General features: G+C 40.0%; 1 long non-coding RNA gene across 1 annotated transcript; it reads right to left on the bottom strand.

Moving 5' to 3' along the window:
- Positions 1-972: 972 nt before the first annotated feature.
- Positions 973-2,224, bottom strand: LOC133804504 (uncharacterized). The gene is made up of 5 exons (XR_009878513.1): positions 2,174-2,224; positions 2,040-2,095; positions 1,666-1,731; positions 1,435-1,517; positions 973-1,106 (listed from the first exon to the last, which is right to left on the bottom strand). It is a non-coding gene; the product is annotated as an uncharacterized LOC133804504 (long non-coding RNA).
- Between the last annotated feature and the right edge of the window lie 17,023 nt (positions 2,225-19,247).

The raw sequence follows: 19,247 nt of genomic DNA, 5'->3' as shown, positions 1-19,247 counted from the left end.
GCAATATGTTCACATTAGATGCCATGTGATAAAAATAAATTATTTACCTTGATAAAAACATATCCTGCCCACCCACATGAAAAAACGCAGATACTACAATGATTTTTTTTTATCAAGAAGAAAGGATGAACTTCATTAATCAAACAAGCAAAGATACACACTAAACCAACTCAAACAACCAACGGCTAACAGCAAGCCTCAAAAAACAACTCACAGCAAGCTAAAAGAAAAACCAATACAGGGAAAAACAGAGCAGAACACTAAACAATTACATAGTGAACTGAGCTAGTAAACGATTATCCTGGGCAAAAAGTTTCTTTTTGCTAATACTGATAAGCCTATGATGCAATAAAAGTTTAACTTCAGCAGCTAAACTAGAAGCAGATCGAGAGCAATGATAAAAAACACAGCCATTTCAATTCCTCCAAATGCAGTACACTACAGCAGCTAACAACGTAATATATATGTGACAGTAATCCATTGTTTCTGCTAGAAATCCAATCTCTCCATTTGTTCTTTGCCTGTTCATTGCTTTTACTAAATCACATACTCGCATAAAAGGATTGCCTTATATATGAAAATTAAAGTACTTTTCCACAAAATGGATAAGGGAAGCTGTGGGACAACCTTACAGTGAGGACAGAGAAAGGTGAAGACAGGCATCCTGTTGAGATTAGGTTACTCTAATTTTTGAAGAGCATAAAAAGCTAAAAAATGTAGAGCATAAAAACATAAAACAAAACTAGTTGCAGAGCATAAAAAATACCACTAACAGGAGCCTGAAACAGAGATCAAAATGTAGCTGCAGGCAAGCTGTAAACAAAAGCAAACCCTACAAGCAAACAAAATTAACAGAAAACAGATGGAAATACTGAATACACCATAACAGAAGGAAATACTCATCATTTAAATGTCGCAATCTAAAAAATAAATATGATAGGTCTCACTAGTATACATCACCAATGCACGTACCAAGTTCTGCAAGGTTCACATCAGGAGCAGGAAAGGAATTTTCCTTCATTTTATTTGTATGAATTTGAAGAATCTGTAGACGACCATTCTCATCAGGCAGGCTTATCTCAACTTGAACCTCCAACCGTCCTGGTCTGCATAATATGGAAAAGAAAAATTAAAAGTTGTTTGCCAAAATTTTTTTCTTGTGTTTGTCACCAGCAGTTCATTCTCATTCTTCATTTTAAAAAAATCAAAAGAAATAATCTTAATTCAGCAGTTCATCTGCCATGCATATTTTGTAAAAAGTTATGAGAAAAATCAGGATGTTCGTGCATGGCAAGTCAGTCAATTATACAAAAAGTGCTATTGTTAAATATATATAATATATGTGTGTGGTGTGTGGGTAAAAAGAAAACACTTTGAGACAATCCAGATACAGATAGGCAATAAGGCTAGATGTCAAAGGAGAAAAGAAAGCACCTCAATAGGGCTTCATCAAGTAAATCCTTTCTGTTGGTCATTCCAATGAGCAAGACATTATTCAAAGCCTCTACACCATCTATCTGCAAAGTAACTAATCTGTCAACCATAGATTACATTGATAAAATTCCCACAGTTAGAAAAGTTGAGTCTTTCCCTGGTAATAGATATTATTATAAGACAAAAATTTATAAAATATCCCAGACTCAAAAGTTGAAACCATTCACGTACCTTTGTAAGCAGTTGATTCACAATACTGTCATGAACTCCAGTACCATCCCTGGTTGATCCTCTCGACTGCATTCACAAATTAAAAGCAAATCAGTGCTAATAATTAAGTTAAATCAATAAGGATTGCGAAAAGATAATAATGATGTCAAAAGAAACTCATGAAACAATAAAAGAAAACCCATAAATCAGAGAAATTGCAAGTAGCGAATGAAATTTATCAAGCTGACAATGGCAACCATAAAATGAAGAAATCTAATGTGAAAGACCAGTTGACTTTGTTAATAACCCAAATCAGTATTATAAATGTCACCAGCTAATACCAATTCCATTACAAAAACACAGAGAATCTGATATATACTCATAATGGTTAGCACCTTGCAAATAGCATCAATTTCATCAAAGATTATGACATGCAAATCACTTTCATCACCTAAACAGTAAAGGACATTACGACATTAGTAAATACAAACAGGTTAATTATCATATTCTGGGTATAAATTTCTCTTACCGCGAGTCCTCTGATCATTTCAGCATCAACAAACAGATCTCTAACATTCTTTTATGTTTCACCAACAAACTTGCTCAAGACTTCAGGTCCATTAACAATCTGGTCCAGATCACCAGGAATGAAAACAGAACATTTAGTAAATCACTAAACTGTAACTGAAACCTAATAGAATGCTAATAATAAAATAGTAGCAACTAATTCGCACGTCATACAAAAACCAGGAATTCCCAAATCAAAATAAGCTACAACAACTGAAAATAGATTACTTAGTGTCAAAACATAGGAGATCAAGATAATATAACAAAGCAATTGCCCGTAAAAGTAGAAAAACACAGAGATTCAAATAGAGCACATATAATGTAATATCAACAGGATGGATATCACACCAAGTAGTTTCTTATATTTGCTCATGACTGAAGTACCTTAGCAATCATGAAATGATAATTTAACATTATGACTTCAAAATACCAATTTAGCAATTTCATTAAGAGTCTCCTATAATCTAATCTTCCCTATAACTAAAATGAAAGACAAAACATATACTATGAAGAAAACCTATAAGATTATTAAACACACAGTAATTAAAATACCCCATTCTAAGGCTTCGCCTACCATGAACCAACCAACAACAACAAAAATAAGTCGAGAGGAAACATACCAGATCTCGCCTCCGTCGTGTGCTGAGGAGAAGAAGACCCACGCATCGTCGAACCCGTGACCTCGCCTTTGCCTCTGCCTCCGCCAGGCGCCGTCACCTATTCTTCCAAGAAAAAGAAGAATAGCGGATAGAAGTGAGAGGAGGAGAGGGCAGCGGCTTAGGGCTCTCTCTCATTTACTGAAGAGTAGGAACCATTACCAGAGTGAGGTCAGGACAAGAAAGAGTGCCTTTGATGTTTGCTAAGTCGAGCCGATGGGGTGGAGAGCGACTTTGTGATGTTGGAGTAAACTGATCTGACCGCCGGTGGAGGAGAACGACGCCGTGTGGTTTGAGCACTCTCTCGTGGAGGTTAGAGAGAATCGATGAAATGAATGGTGAGAATGAAGGGATTTAGGCGTTTAGAGAGAACCCATATTCAGAATGAGTGCTGTGTAAAATAATAAAAAAAAATGAAAAGTAAAGGTGCCATTACTAATTCACTTGGCGCTAAATATTTCTACCCGAATATTTTAGAGCTAAATCATTAATAACACTTTAAAAAAGGTGCTATATCTTAACGTAATATTTACTCAAAATTCTTGTAGTGACTAATGCCCCAATAGTTTTTATGGATTTGATGAACAGGGTGTTCAAGGATTATCTGGATCGCTTCGTGATCGTCTTCATCGACGATATTCTAGTTTACTCTCAGTCGTAGGAAGAGCATGAGCAGCATCTCATGTTGCTTTTACAAAGGATGAGGGAACATAGGCTGTATGTGTAGTTCAAGAAGTGTGAATTCTTGTTACCACATGTGACTTTCCTTGGTCACATTGTTAGTAGAAATGGAATCAAGGTGGACCCAACTAAGATTGAGGCAGTCAGAGATTGGCCAAGCCCAAGGAATGGGTAACGCCCCAACTCCAGGGACCGCTACAGTGTACATTGCAAACAGTGCTAACCTCGCTAATCGAGTCGTTTGGCCATAAACGTGTAACTAAGTGTGATTAGCGGTTTAGGGATTAAAAATTTCGGTTAAGATGTAACGTTTCACTAGAACGTTTAAGATATATATTGGGATCCCAAAAATATAATTTCAGAGTTTATTACAAGAAAGTGTTTACACACAGGCCGTTCTAAGCGGCAAAACAGGGTTCAGCCCTAGTTCCACTTTCAAACCTCGCCTAAGTATTGGTCGAGCAGCTTCATATGTACACGTCATCACCTAAGCTCTCCAACTCAAGGATGGTCCAGCTTCCTTTTGCCTTTACCTGCACCACAAAGCACCTGTGAGCCGAAGCCGAGCAAGAAAGCTCATATGCTCATAAACAGTCATATCATGATATCAAATCATATCTGGCATGCCTAGCATTCATAGCTCTATTAAGCATGCAAATGAATTCAAACAGATGCTGGGGCATCCAGGATAAGAAGTCCTAGCCTTCTGATTGGAGGACTATCAAGTCAATCCTAATTAGATGAGTGTCGCAACACTTGAGGTTCTGGTAAACCATGTTGAGTGACCAACAAGCAAGTCACTGGGGCCTCAGTGCCCAAAGCCATGCATATGATGATCAAAATGATCATACATAGCTCATAGCTTTGATCAGATGAGTGAATATCACTTTGAGGTCCTGTTAAACCATACTAAGTGACCGACAAACAAGTCACTTGGGGCCCAGTGCCCATAGCCGTGTAACGACACCGTTATCTAGGCTTTCCTGCAATGGCTCTTATCAAATGAGTGACTGACAAGCATGTCACTAGGGGCCGGTGCCCATAGCCATGTGACCTAACAGTCACGGGGCTCGCTAGCCCTGGCTCTAAATGACTAGCCTTTGGCTAGATAAGTGCTTGTTTATATTCATCGAACTTGAGGTCGGTCCTGCATTAATGCTCTTTGAGTCATTCAATGCAGAAGGTCGATTAGGTCTAATCGACATGGCTTGCGCTGAACATGCTAAGGCCATCCTGACTAGTGAGTCAACATAATGTGACCAGTGCCCAGTACCACTGCCGAACTTGACTAGTGAGTCACAGCTTCACAGTTGATACTAACACCTTTGCCAAATCTGACTAATTAGTCAGTGCCATGCACAAGTAAGCAATGCTATCGATATGTCATTCATCCAAGAGTAGAACATTCAGCATGCTTACCTAATATTTGTGAGCATAATATAGATCAAGCACAACCAAAGAGACTCAAGCTTTGACCAATCTCATATTCATCATTCATGGCATGCCCTAATCACATGTTTCTCGTGCATCTCATGCATTACATTTAACCATCCAGCATGCCTCAACAATAATCATATGCAAATGGGCAAAGTTCCCAAGCATTCATTATGCTATCAATGTTTACATTTAAACATCCAACATGCATCATAAATAGCCATGCATGTCACACATGGGGTGCAGTTTTCTTACCTTGGGTTCGAGCAAGAATTAATAAAAGAAACGACCTTTGAGAACGATCAATCCTTTGGTCCTTTAACGGTCACCTAGTCATAACCAAAAATATAGGATACCATCAATGAAAATGAAAGCAAAGGTTTCCAAACCAATATCTAGCCTCCGGGACATCAATCCACACTTAACCGGGTAGTAGGACCGACCCCGAGGCCTTAAGCTAGCATCCCCAAGTCAAAAACCTATTTCTGGCCAAATCTGCCCTGATGGGCCGCGGCTCACCCTCAAATAGAGGCAAAAACTTGCCCAGAAGCACACTCAGGCCGCGGCACGCCATAGCCAGGCTGCGGCACATTAAGCAAACCAGCAACAGTAAGATTTTCTTCCCCTGCGTTTCCCTCGAAACCAAACCTTCAAACCAGTCCCAAACCTCAACCCAACACCCAATTCAACCACTAAACATTATCTACAACTCACCATCATCAAAACCCAAGTTAGACACCAACCAAACTTCCATTAATTCCAACTAACCACCAAGAAATCACAAGCTGAAACTTACAAGAAAACAGAGTATAACCAGACTTTCATGGCTGAGTTTCCTTACCTCAAGCTTGGTTTTCAATCCCCTTCAATAGATGAATCAAGTCCCTAAGCCCAAACCTTGATTTCCTAGCTTGTTACCTCAAATTGGCTCTCAAAATTCCAAAGGAAGAAAGAAGGGAAATGGTGTACGGGTGAGGAGAGAGAGGAGGTTGATGTTGCTCTATTTTCTAACAATTCCACAACCTTCTAAACCCCAAAGGCTAATATATATGTTGGGGGTGAAAAGACTATTTTGTCCCTAGGTCAAATAAAAGCTTCTAAGCACTCCCAAGGGTAAAATCGTCATTTCCATCCTATACCGTTAATTATAATTAATGCTCTCCAATTCCCGCTATCCTCAATATTCTAAAATGCCAATAAATCATATCCCATTACCCTTTAATTCTCAGCAACGTTCTAATCACCAAATTACCCCGTGACTCACTCCGAGCCCTAAACTTAATCCCGTTATGACTAGACCGAAAACTTGCATTCCCATGATCGTCTCATGTCGAATGGCTCGAACCAATCCACATATAATGTAGTAAAATTTATAATTCACCCATATGCATGAAATTACACAATCACGCCGCCAACGGCCAAATTACCAAAATGCCCTTGCAATTAAAATATGAGCCCATATGCATGCATTCACCATCATATAATAATATAATTCACATAAACATGCATATAATCATTAAATACCATAATAAATCAATTATGGACCTCCCGGCCTCCTAATCAAGGTCCTAAACCTTATTGGAAAATTTGGGGCATTACAGAATGCCTCAGAGATAAGAAGTTTCCTTGGATTGGTAGGTCATTACAGACGCTTTGTGGAAGGGTTCTCAAGGATTGCTACCCCACTGATGGAACTGACACACAAGAACCAAGAGTTTGTGTGGTCAGATAGGTGTGAGAAAAACTTCTAGGAACTGAAGCGGCGATTGATAACAACTCTAGTTTTGAGTCGTCCAACACATCAGGAGAAGTTTGAGGTTGTGATGCTTCGAGAGAGGGTTTTTTCAGTGTTCTTATGCAGGCAGGGAAGGTGATTGCTTATGCATCACGTCAGTTGAAAGAAGATGAGTAGAGATACCCTACGCATGATCTGGAGTTAGCAGTAGTGTTCTTTGCACTAAAGGTATGGAGGCATTACCTGTATGGGGAGAAGTGTGAGATATACACTGGCCACAAAAGCCTGAAGTATTTCTTAACAAAGAAGGATTTGAACATGTGACAGAGGCGTTGGTTAAAGCTGGTGAAGGATTATGACTGTGAAATATTGTATCATCCTGGGAAAGTCAACGTGGTGGCAAATGCCTTAAGTCGGAATGGTTCGGGACTATTATGCAGTTTGAGGTAGATATCCAAGGAATTGGCAGAGGATATGACCAGAGCGAGGATAGACTTAGTGGTGGGCCAGTTAGCCAACATCACCCTATAGTTTACTTTTCTAGAGAGGATAAAGGAAAGCCAGTTGAATGATCCACAGTTGATGAAGATTAAAGGGGATGTCCTAGCTATAGTGGCTAGGAACTACACAGTGTTAGATCTAGGTTTACTGAGATACAATGGTCAAATTTGTGTTCCGATGGATGTTGCTATCAGGCGGAAGATTCTGGATGAATCTCATACTACCCCTTACTCTTTGCATCTAGGCACCACGAAGATGTATCAGGATTTGAAGACTTTATATTGATGGCTTGGGATGAAGAGGAATGTAACTGAATGTGCCTAACGTGTTAGCATGTCAAGGCTGAGCATCAGAGAACAACAGGGCTATACAGCCTCTGGATATCCCACAGTGGAAATGGGAAGACATCACTATGGATTTTGTGGTTGGGTTGCCTAGGACAGTGAGTCAACATGATTCAGTTTGGGTTATCGCGGATTGATACACAAAATCAGCTCACTTTCTACCAGTGAGGATGACTTATATAGTTGATAAGTATGCAGATCTCTATGTGAGAGAGATATTACATCTTCACAGGGCTCTGAGGTCTATAGTATCAGAACGGGACCTCACATTTACTTCCAAGTTCTGGGGAAGTTTGCAGAAAGCTATGGGTACACAGTTGAAATTTAGTAAAGCTTATCATCCTCAAATAGATGGTCAGTCTAAGAAGACGATTCAGATATTGGAAGACATGCTTCAGGCATGCGTTTTGGACTTTGAAGGGTCCTAGAGTAAGTATTTTCCTTTGATAGAATTTTCCTACAATAATAGCTATTAGTTGACCATTGGAGTGGCTCCTTATGATATGCTATATGGTAGGAAGTGTATATCACACATTCACTTAGATGAGATGGGTGAAAGGAAATACTTGGGTCCTGAAGAAGTTCAGAGGACCAGTAAGGCTATTGAAAAGATTAGTCGGATGCTCGTGTCTTAAAGTAGACAGAAAAGTTATTTAATTATGAAGCGCAGGAACATGGAGTTCCAAGTGGGAGACTATGTCTTCCTTAGAGTTTCACCATCGAAAATGGTGAGAGGTTTGGGAAGAAGGACAAGTTGAGCCCTAGATTTGTAGGAACTTTTGAGATCCTAGAGAGGATTGGTTAGGTGGCCTATAGGTTGGCCTTACTTCCAACATTGTTAGTAGTGCACAATGTATTTCATATCTCAATGCTTTGAAAGTATGTATCAGATAAGGTTCATGTATTAAGTATGAAGATCTGGAGTTGTAGGCATACCTATCCTATGAGGGGTAACCAATTCCAAATATTAGACAGGAAGGACTAGGTCATGAGGAATAAAATCATACCTTTGGTTAAGGTCTTATGGAGGAACAACAAGGTCGAGGAGGTGACCTAAGAATTGGAGTCAAATATGCAAGATCAGTATCCTGAGCTGTTAAGGTAAAATTTCAAGGATGAAATTCATGTAAGGAGGGGATAATTGTAACATCCCAAATTTTCTAATGAGGCTTAGTGCCTTGATTAGTGTGCCAGGAGGGCATAAATGGATATTATGTGCATGTTTATGATCATATGCATGATTATGTGAATTATATGAGTTATATTATGATATTACTATTATAGCATGTTAGGTGTATTAAGCATGCATGTGGGTCTGTTTCTTATTAGAAGGATATTTTCGTAATTTTGACCCGTTAAGTGTATATTTGTAAATATATGTGTTTTATGATTGAGACCATATTATTATGTGGATATATTTGAGTTATTCAACACGAGGCGATCCCAGTGAGCAAGTTAGCAGAAAGGTCACAACATGATTAAATATCCGGCTCAGGGTGAGCCTAGGGGTATTTTAGTAATTTAGTACATTACTGAGATTTATCAGGTAATGGGAATTGCTTGGTGATCACTGGGGAATATTGGAATTAATTTTGAAATATGATGTTAATTGAGGATTGGTGGAAAATGGTGGCAAAAGACCAAAATGCCCTTGGTTTGGTTAAAGTGCCATTGGCTTGAGTGAGGGTAAATTGGTCATTTTGACCCTTGGGCAGATTCATGTTAGCCAAAGTTTGAACCCTATAGCTCATTCACGTCTCTCTCTCTCTCTCTCTCTCTTTCCTCTCTTGGTTACCTCTTTGGAGGGATTTTGGGAGTTTAAACAACAAGTGAAGCAAGCTTGTTCTAGGAAAATCATTGTGGAATTTAGGCTCTATTGGGAAGATTAAGAGCTAGCAAGGATCACCAGAGGTGGGGGAAATTTCAAAATTCCATAGACAAGGTAAATTTTTGAAGCTTTTCTTGAGTTTTTCCTAATGTTATGGTGTTCTTGAGGAATGTTGGAGTGTGGTATGATTGTTGGAATTCTTGAAGTCTAGGAAGTTTAATCTAATGTTTTGAGGTTATTAACTTATTTGAAATTGTTTGGGGAGCTTTGTTGTAGATGGAAAGTTGTGTTCTATGGTTTGAATTTCAGATTTGGAGAGGAGTTGAGTTCTTGGAACTCAAAGGGTTAGTGTGAGGTTCAAAGTATTTTTGGTTGAACCTTTGGTGTTTTTATGTTGCTTGGGGATTATTATTGTGATTTTTGGGCTAAGTTCTAGCCTTGATTGGAGTTTGTGGACAAATTTGAGGTTGTGAGTTCGGGAAAAAATGTAGGAAAAACCCATAAATTCTGTGTTTGAGAGGTGGCACCCTTGCGCTAGGTAGGGGAGGGCTTTGAGGGCTCTCTGACTTGCTTCAGTTCCCCTACCCTTGTTCTGGACGCCCCTGTGCTGTGTAGGGGAGTTTCTGGGAATTCTCTGACTGGTTTGGACGCCTCTCCCTATGTCAATTTAAGCAAGCCTCATTTATAGATCTTGGGAAGAACTTGGGGGCTCAGGGGACGATTACACCACCTCGTTGGGTGGAATTGGGGGTCCCGAGGGCACGAGAATGGTCTTGGAGTTTGTTTATGGGATTGAATCCTAATGAGGATATTATTTATGGTTGTGACTAGTTTAACACTAGGGCTCAGGACATGACGTGCTCGAGGGTCTTTTTATTTATCCAGTGCTTGAACTAGAGGCATGAAAACTACACCTAATATGTGATTAGGGCTTGACCCGTTTATTGAACATGGTTATAACCATGCTTGGACTATTTTATTAGACACGTTAACTATCTTGTGCATACTTGTAATATATAATGTATGCTTATCTGTTTTACTTGATTGAAAGGCTTGACTTATGATTCAAGGGTGGCAGTAGTGCGTTGAGTGCTGTCCGATATTGTTAGGCCTATCCAGGAGCGTGGTATATGCTTGATCTACCCTATGGTCGCTTAGAAAATAAAGCGCCATGTACGCTTGACCAAATCTAAGGCTGGTTATATAGATGATAGGGAAATGGGCCCTAGGGTGACTCTATAGTCACTTATCCTAGGGCAACGGACCCCGATGTGACTCTATAGTCACTTATCTGGATTGAATGAATGCATGAGTAGGGTTATTACTTCTAGGCATGCTAATTATGATTCTGTAATATGTTATTAACTGCTTATGAGCATGTTTAAGTTTTCTTGCTGAGCATTGGCTCACGGGTGCTATGTGGTGCATGTAAGGGAAAAAGGGAAGCTGGACCAACCATGAGTTGGAGAGCTTCGGTGGCAACGTGTACATATGTAGCTTGCTCGACCACCATGGTCAGGGATTCACAAAGGAACTAGGGTTAAATCCTAATTTTTTCGCTTAGGCCGACTTGTGTATAATCCCCCTTTTGGATTGTAAATGACTTTTTAAATGTTTATTCTGGGATCCCATGTTCGAACTTAAACTTGTAATGAAATTATATATTCCGTTGACCAAATTTTTTAACCCTAATCCATTAATTAATTCTAGTTACACGTTTATGTCCAAATGACTTGATTAGCAAGCCCAACACTATTTAAAACACACAATGTAATGGTCTTGGCTATCCAGGGTGTTACAACATCATTGTACTGCTACTACTAACCACAAGGAACCATGACAATGAAAAACAACCAACATGGGGAGACAACTAGAGGAGGTAAACTGATGCTAATCTAGTTTTATCACACTCAGAGGATCCTTCCATTTCTCTGGCTGTTTTTCCTCCGCTGGGTATTGAGGTATGTCAAACTCAATTAACTCCAAAAGCTCATCGATGCGTTGCTCAACATTTCTTGCTGCCTTGCTTGCATTTTGTAGAAATCGAGCACAATGGTACAAGTAGTCTGTAAGTTGGAGGGTTTCCTCTCTTGCCCGGGACGCTGAATTGTTGGCTTCACAAAGTAAGTGCATATGTTTTTGTAGAATAGATTCAAGTCTCATGTAGTTTGTACAACCATTTAAGAAAGTCATACGTAGTCTAGGACTACGTGAAGGCCTTGACGAAGTGTTCCTCCCAATAGAAGGAGGAGGAGAACGGGTATGACTACTCTCAAATGGATTGAAAGGGCTATTAGGATTGTAATGACCCAAATTTACTAATAAGGCTTAGGTTAGGGCCTTGATTAGTGTGCCTGGAGGGCAATAAGTGGACTATGGATATAATATGTGAACTTATGTGAATATGTGATGGAAATGGATGTTTAGCTGAATTAAATATGCATGTGGGCCCCGTTTGAATATTAGGGGTATGTTTGTAATTTTAGCCAGTTGAGGGCATAAATGTAATATATGTGTGATATTTGTGATATATCTGCGTAGCACGATCCGAGACAGTCCTAGGGAACCATTAGTCAGAAAGTCACAACGGGATTGAATATCTGACTCGGGGCGAGTCGAGGGGTATTTCAGGTATTAGATGTTTTATGGGGTTATCGGGCTATGGAAATAAATATTTGGAGATATATTTGAGGTTAGAATGTCTAGGAGGTAATATTGGGGAAATTTACCATTTTTCCCTCGGGGACGTTTTGGTACCCCGAGCCTTGAGGTAACCTTAAAGTTTAAGTTAAATAAAACAAAACCTAGGAAGTCTTCAGAAAAGAAACCAGAAACCGACTCTTTCTTTCCCTCTCTCTTGAAGTTTCCTTCTCTTCTCTCTCTCTCCATTATCTTTAAGGCATATCAAAGGAAAAACTTGGTGAAAGCTTTGAATTTAAGCTGAGAGTTGGGGAATCAAAGCAAGGAGCAAGGTTAAAGACAGCTAAGGGTCGAATTGTTCTTGAGGTAAGGATTTAAGCTTGAGTTTTATCTAAGTTTTCTCTGTTTTAATGAATTTTGAGGAGCTAGAACTTAGGAAATTGAGTTTGAGTTTTGGTAGGATTTTGATTGGTTTCTCCAAGGTTATGTGTTGCTTATAGTGTATTAGTACGAGTGTGGGACTCAATTCTGTTGTTGGGATGTGTATAGAATGATTCCAGGGGTGTTAGCTCGAAAAGTTTGCATGGGAATTCTGGGTTTCGAGCTCGCGCCGCGGCCCTATTCTTCAGCGCCACGGCCTGCTTGCGTTTCTAGGCTAGTGGCCTTCAAGGGAATTTCCCAGGCGCCGCAGCGCAAGGTTTGGGCGCCGCGGCCCTAAGCTGGCAGATTTGAGGCAATTTTGCCTCTGTCTAGGGGCGCCCCGCGACGCTTAGGGGAGGTTGAGCCACGGCCTAAGTGTGAATTTTTGGCAAAATGAGGGTTTTTAGCTTGGGAACTTGAATGTTGAGGCTCGGGAAGGTTTCTACTACCCGGTTTGGTAGAAACCAAGGTCTCGGAGGGTAGAATTATGACACGAAACTATTTTAGTGGATTAGAACGTGATGGTTGATTATGGTTCATACGTTGTGACTAGGATTTCTTCGAGGCTCGGGATAGAGATCTGTGCTCGTGATCGCGGTGATTGGGAAGCTCGGGACACAGGTAAGAAAACCACTGTTTCCATAGAGCTTGTATGCAGGGTAGGGCTCTATGTGATTGTGTTGCAGGGCATAGCCCTTTGGTTAAATTTGTTCATGTTTAGTATTTCCTTTATTATGCTATGTGTAAATGTTCGGCGAGAGCCGAGAACGGCGTAGGCCGAGGTCGGCAAGGCTGGGAACGGCAAGGGACCGAGAATGGCATAAAGCACGTGGAGTGCAAGGCCAAGTGCTGCAAGGGGCCGGGAGCAGCGTTTAGCATGCGGAGTGCAAGTTGCCAGGGTGAGACCTTAAAGGATACCTGGGATATGTTCATGATATGAACTGCGAACCCAGGGCCTGGTAAAGCGCCTGGGACGGCATGGTCGTATGTGTATAGCCTATTGATGGCATGTTTATATGCTAAGTGTTTGATTTGCATGTGTTATCTGCTTGTGACGGTTTTCTTGCTGGGCTTCGGCTCACGAGTGCTCTGTGGTGCAGGTAAGGGCAAGGGGAAATTCGACCAACAATGAGTACAGAGAGCGTGAGGCGGCGCGTACATGTTGGGCCTGCCTGGCTGCCACAGCCAAGGGTATTTTGGTAGATGTTTGTATTGAAAGTAGGTTTTTTCGTTTAGCCGACTCTGATTATATTTTTTGGGTTGTAAACGTTTTATGATTTTTAGTAAATATAATTATTTCCAAAGTTTAAAACTCTGATTATGGTTTGTTCACACTTTTGTCTTAAAATCTCGATTAGCTAGTTAAATGCACTTTTTTAAACTCACATAGTAACGACTCTAAGGAAGTAGGGCGTTACAAGGATCCATATTTAAATGGATAAAATATTTTGGTTATCTGCCTAAGTAACTCAATAATGGGTTTTAGGGTAAAAAATTAACGTAACCGTGCCCCCTTATATATAGTGAGGTAAAGTAGGGTTTACTTTCTAAGGCTGTCTAGTTGTGCTAAGTTTAATTTTAATTAAAATATATTTTTCAAAGTTAAAATCTCTTTAAAAAATACCATACTGTGTAATAATTGGAAGTATCTTCCATATATATTGATACATTGATCTTGACATGATGTATGATAATTCCCATAAAGGTACTGGAAAACAAAATTGTGTTGCACTTTAAGAAGCTATCAGTACATGGCATGACATGACATGCTTTCTTAAAGATATATTAAATTAAATAATAATTTATTTATTAAAAACATATTTAATTAATATCATATCTTGTAATAATGGGAAATATCTTTCATAGATATGCCCACATTGATCTTGATAAGACTGTCACATTTTCCATAAAGGTATGGGAAAACATACATGTTGTGCGTTTCAACAAGCTCTCAATACATCGCTAGAAAAAAATTCCGCAAAGGTATATTAAAATAAAAACTAATTTTTTTTTATTAAAAAAATATTTAATTTATGTCATACCCCGTAATAAGGGGACATGTTGTAACATCCCAAATTACCTAATAAGGCTTAGGGCCTTGATTAGGGGCCATGGTGAGAAATTATGAAAATTATGTGCTTATGTGATATATTTGTGTATCATTATATGATTACGTGAGTTATATTATATTATGACTTGATATGCATGTTTAGGTGTATTAAATATGCATGTGGGCTCGTTTCTTATCAGAAGGGTAATTTTCGTAATTTGGCCCGTTATGGGTTTATTTGGAATATATGTGATATATGTGTGAGACCACATTATTATGTTGATATATTAGGGTTACTCGGCACGAGGCGGTCCTAGGGAGGAAGTTAGCGGGAAAGTCACAACAGGACCAATATTTGGGGTGAGTCAAGGGGTATTTAGTACATGACCGGGATATTGGGTAATGGGAATGAATATTCGAAGATATATTCAGAGTTAGTGAGATCAGAAGGGAATTCTAAGGATTTTGACCATTTTTACCCCGAGCTTTGGAATTTACTTAAGGTTACTTGAGCCCTAAGTAACCTGTCATAAATAGAAATATGTTCAAACACGTGTGTTCTCTCTCGCGTTTGCTCACTTGACACTCGTTAACATTTTCGACGGAAACTCGAGTTTTAGGGCTCAGATTCAAGCAAGGTTAGAGTCTTAATGATTATAGGGAAGATTAGAAGCTTGATAGATGGAGGATTTAGCGGGAAAACAACTTAATCAGAGGTAATTTAAGCCTTAAGTTTCTAAGTTTTGTTTCCTTAAGTTTCTCAAGTCTTGATTTGGATTTTAAGGTTTGGTGAGTTTTTGATCCATCAGAAAAGCGAGTTTTGTTGCATGGGACATTCTAGGGATGTTGTGAGATTGAATTGTGGGTTTGGTATGGTTTTGGGGTGAGTTTTGGAAGGATTTGGATCTGAGAAAGTTGTGTTCGCAGGGTCGCACCGTGACCCTGTTGTTGGGTGTCGTGGCGCTTGTGGAGCAGTGCTGTGGCCCGTGTCCATTATAATTGGGGGCTGGGCTCTCTGTTTGCGAGAGCCACGACTTTAATTGCTGGGTGCCACCACCCTAATTAGGGGTGTCGTGGCACAAATAAGGGTTTTTGACAATGAAGGTTTTGAGTGTGGGAACTCAAACGTAAGGATTCAAGATCGATCCTTTGACCCAATTTACTTGGATTCAATGTCCCGGAGGCTTGGACTCGATCCAGAAGCCTTTGTTTACTCGTTATTGACAGGATTCTATACTTTGTTGTGACTAGGTTATCGCTAGGGGCTCAAGATTAGGATTGTGCTCGAGGATCGCTCTTATTTTACATTACACTCGGGCCTAAGGTAAAACAACATTTACCCAATACATGATGTACATAATTAGGGCTTGGCTCGACTGTTGAATATAGTCTTGATTAGGGCGTGGGCCCCTATATAAGTGCATGATTATGATTATGCCCGTAATTGATTGATTGAGCATGCTAAATGCTCTGTATCTGGATATTTGTTATATAATGAATGCATGTTAGCATTACTTGAATAAGAAAAGCATTGACTTATGAGTCAAGGACGGAAATTGCGCTGGTCAAAAAGCATTGACTTATCAGTCAAGGGTGGCAATAGCATGCTGAGTGTTGATCGAGATGGTTAGATCTAATCAAGTGTGCATCATACGATTGTCCGACCTAATGGTCGTGGAAAATTAAGCGCTAGGTATGTTGGGCCACCTCCAAGGCTGGTTATACAGAGGATAGGGCAATAGGCCCCAAGGTGAGTTATTAGTTCCATATCCTATGACGCTGAGCCCCAATGTGATTTATTAATCATGTGTTTTGGGCAACGGGCCCCAGTATGATTCATTAATCATGTAATTGGGGCAGTTGGCCCCATATGACGTTGTAGTCATTTATATGAATGGTATACATGCATGAGTAGGGTTATTACTGCTAGGCATGCTTATTATGGTTTGGTAACGTGTTATTCACTGCTTATGAGCATGTTTATGTTTTTTTATTGGGCCTTGGATCACCGGTGCTATGTGGTGTAGGTATGGGGAAAGGGAAGCTAGACCAGTCATGAGTTGGAGAGCTTCAGTGGCGACGTGTACATATGTGGCTGCTCGACCACCACAACCGAGGATTCTCAGAGGAACTAGGGTTAAACCTTATTTTTGTCGCTTAGGTCGGCGGGTTGTAACTTTTGAAATGTAATTACCCTTTTGGAACTGTAAACAACTTTGTAAACGTTTATTATGGGATCCCATGTACACCTTAACATTTTAACAAAATAACTATTCCTTTCGACTGAAATTTTTATCCCTAAACCATTAATCACATTTAGTTACACGATTATGGCCAAATGACTCGTTTAGCGAGTTTAGCACTATTTAAAATAAACAGTATAGCGGCCTTGGCTAGTCAGGGCGTTACAACTTGGTATCAGAGTGTGCCAAGGTTAAGGGTTTCTGAAGATAGGCTGGGCTTGTACACTCGCCACTAAAGAGAAGCTCGACTCAGGGTTTGTTAACTATTTATGTGGTTATGTGTTTTTAACTGCTTAAATAGGATATAAATTGCCTTATCTGCCTGCCTTATTAGGTAGCATGAGATATTCTGGTAGGGTCAAGCCCTTGACTGCTGCATGATTTAAAAGGATGTGCTTATCAGCACTGACATTGTGTAATAACCCAAAATCACTAATAAGGTTTAAGGGCCTTGATTAGTGTGTCGGGAGGGCACGAATGGTATATGTGTGAATTAAATAGTTTAATGCATGATTCTATGATAAGCATGCTTGTATGATTAATGAATATATATGAAATGCATGTCTACGAGTATTAGTATGCTTGTAGGCCCCGTTTAGCTTAAAGAGGTATATTTGTAATTTTAGCCCGTTGAGGGCTTAAACGTGATTATATGATATAATTGTGAGGAACACATTATTATGTGGGTATTTCTGCAGCATACGACATGAGGTGATCCTAGGGAGCTAGTTAGCGGGAAAGTCACAACGGGACCTAATACTTGACTTGGGGCAAGATAAGGGGTATTTTGGGAATTGGATGGTTATTTGGGTTATCGGGTTATGGAAAATTGGAGATATATTTAAGGTTAGGAAGCTTAGGTGGGAATACTGGGGAATTTTACCATTTTGCCATTGGGGACGTTTTTGGTACCCCGAGCCTCGGGATTGACTTAATTGCTTAAGGATGGACTAAGTAAAACTCAGAAAGTGGTAGAACAAGGCCAACCGACCCTTCTCTCTCTCTTTGCTCTCTCTCTCAAGGGAAACTACAAAAAAACTAAGGAACCTTGGCTGGAACTCAGTGAATTGAGTAGAGGTTGTGGAGGATTAACTCAGTAGAAGCTAAGGAATCTAACCAGGAACTGAGGTACGCATTGAATTATACTTTTTATCATTTGATTATGTAGCTTTGGGGCTGGATTCTAAGAGTTCTTGGGTTCTGAATTTAAAGGTTGAATTAAGGTAGAAGGCTTAGGAGTTAGCTCAGTAATTGTTTGGAGGATTGATTCTTCAGTGAAGGTAAGCTTCAATTTAAGATATAGTGTTTGAATTCTGGGTTTTTCTGGCTGGTTTTGATGTTCTTGAGCTTATGGGTTTCAGAAATTAAAATGTTGTTTTGATGAGTTTCTAGGTTAGGTTTTTGCTGGGTTATGTTGCTGAAATCATGTTAGAATGTTTGTAATAATTGGATTATATCATTAGGATGGTTTTGGGTGGATTTGAGTGAGGTTGGAGTGTTAAAAATTGTGGATTTTCTGGGTTCGAAGGGGTCAGGTCGTGGCTTAGTTCTTGGTGTGTCGCGGCCCTTTGAAGCAGATAGGTGCTGGAGAAGAAGAAGGGCCGTGGCATGGGGTGTGTAGGGCCGCAGCCCGTGTTTGTTTTTGGGCGAGGTTGGGCCTCTGTTCAGGGGAATGCCGCGCCATGGGTAGCTTGAGCTGCGACCCTTAAGGACATTTGTGGCCTTTTGGAGTTTTAAAGCGTGGGAACCTAACCTAGGGTTCTTGGGATCGATTCCACTATCGTGTTTAGTGGAATTCGATGTCCTGGAGGCTAGAACTTTAACCATAAACCTTTATACAATTATTAATGGAATCCCTTATCTTGGTGGTGACTAGGTGTAAGCTAAGGCCTAGGAAATGGATCGTGCTCAAGAGGCATCTCTCGTAATCAAAGTACTTGGAAATTAAAGGTAAGAAAACTGCACCCGGTTGTGAATTTACAATGGGACTAAGGGTTCCCTGTTTTTTATGCATTACGAAGGATGGTATTATGCCATGTGAATAATAAAAAATGGCCTAAGAGTGTCGGAGTTTACATTGGCACACAGGGCGCAGCTTAGCCACTGGTAGCTGAGGACAGCTTAATATTCACTAAGCTCGGTTTAAGTGGACCGGAGTCAGTGGGGTAAACAGAGGGTGCGACCTAAGGGCGTCGACCCTGATTATCATATGATTTGGTTATCATTCTTGACTGATGAATTTGTCATGCTGAATAGCTGAATATTGGTTTGTAGATTCTCTGGTTATGTCTATGGATTATGTGATTAATGTGGAATGTTAGTGTATGAACATGCTTATTGATTCAATTGTTATCATTGTATGTGATATGATGTCATGTTTTCTTGTTGGGCCTTGGCTCACGGGTGCTGCGTGGTGCAGGTAAAGGCAAGGGTAAGCTCGATCAGCCCTGACTCGGAGAGCTCTGAGGGCAGAATGTACATGACCAGCTGCTCAGCCGCCACGG

This window comes from Humulus lupulus, chromosome X, assembly GCF_963169125.1.
Source record: "Humulus lupulus chromosome X, drHumLupu1.1, whole genome shotgun sequence".
In the NCBI taxonomy this organism is placed as follows: domain Eukaryota; kingdom Viridiplantae; phylum Streptophyta; class Magnoliopsida; order Rosales; family Cannabaceae; genus Humulus; species Humulus lupulus.
The sequence above is the reverse complement of the archived record's forward strand: the minus strand, read 5'-3'. Positions and strand labels throughout refer to the sequence as shown.